The following is a 732-nucleotide window of genomic DNA, read 5'->3' on the forward strand; positions in this document are numbered from 1 at the left end:
GAAGTCAGACAAAGAAACGGCAAAGAGAATCTGGCCAATTTTCAAAATAAAATGCAGTGTGCAGACTCCGGATTCGAATTTCACGTGAGATCAACATTGTGGCACCAGACAGGAGGTCAGAGGCAGGTTAGAGTGGATCTAAAGCAGGGAAACACACTGTTTTGTTTCCTCTTTAAGGACAAAATACACCAGTAAGCAACGTCGGGCAGACAACCTGCTCTGAGGAATGATCTGCTTCTGAAACGCTCTCAGTTGGATTTGAAGATGCATGAATTGAGCCAAACCTCATCGCAGATACGACGTCACAAAGCATAGTTTATTTCAGGGTAAACCAGGTTTCCATCGAAATTTTTACAGAATTTTGAGAAAATCCGCAAAAAGAAAATGTTAATTTTTCTTTCCTTCAACAACAGTTATGTGAATATTAGAATTTGGTTTATTGAGATAGGCACTAGGTGGCGCCAATTCTCCAGTCGGGTTCTGTTAAACTATTATAGAAGAAGAGAGCGCAACAAGATAGTTCAAAGAGCGTCAGTCAAACCTCAAATTGTGGAAACAACTGTAATAAATAAGATAGAAATTTGAGTTTGTTTCAACACAATTTTTAGGCAACTAATTTTTAGGCAACTAAAATTGTGCAATATATATTATCTACGGGGGTTTTTTATAAAAAGGTTTTATATCTGCATATCTATTTTTTTCGACTGTACATACTGCCTCTCCTCTATTCCT

At 37.6% G+C, this 732-nt stretch overlaps 1 protein-coding gene across 1 annotated transcript in view; it reads right to left on the reverse strand.

Annotated features, from left to right (window-relative positions):
• dysf (dysferlin, limb girdle muscular dystrophy 2B (autosomal recessive)) overlaps window positions 1–732 on the reverse strand; it is a gene marked incomplete in the record, with an annotated part of 75,045 nt that overhangs the window by 12,259 nt on the left and 62,054 nt on the right.

The sequence above is a fragment of the Morone saxatilis genome, unplaced genomic scaffold, assembly GCF_004916995.1.
Source record: "Morone saxatilis isolate NCDOM2014 unplaced genomic scaffold, NCSU_SB_2.0 Contig4, whole genome shotgun sequence".
Classification (NCBI taxonomy): domain Eukaryota; kingdom Metazoa; phylum Chordata; class Actinopteri; family Moronidae; genus Morone; species Morone saxatilis.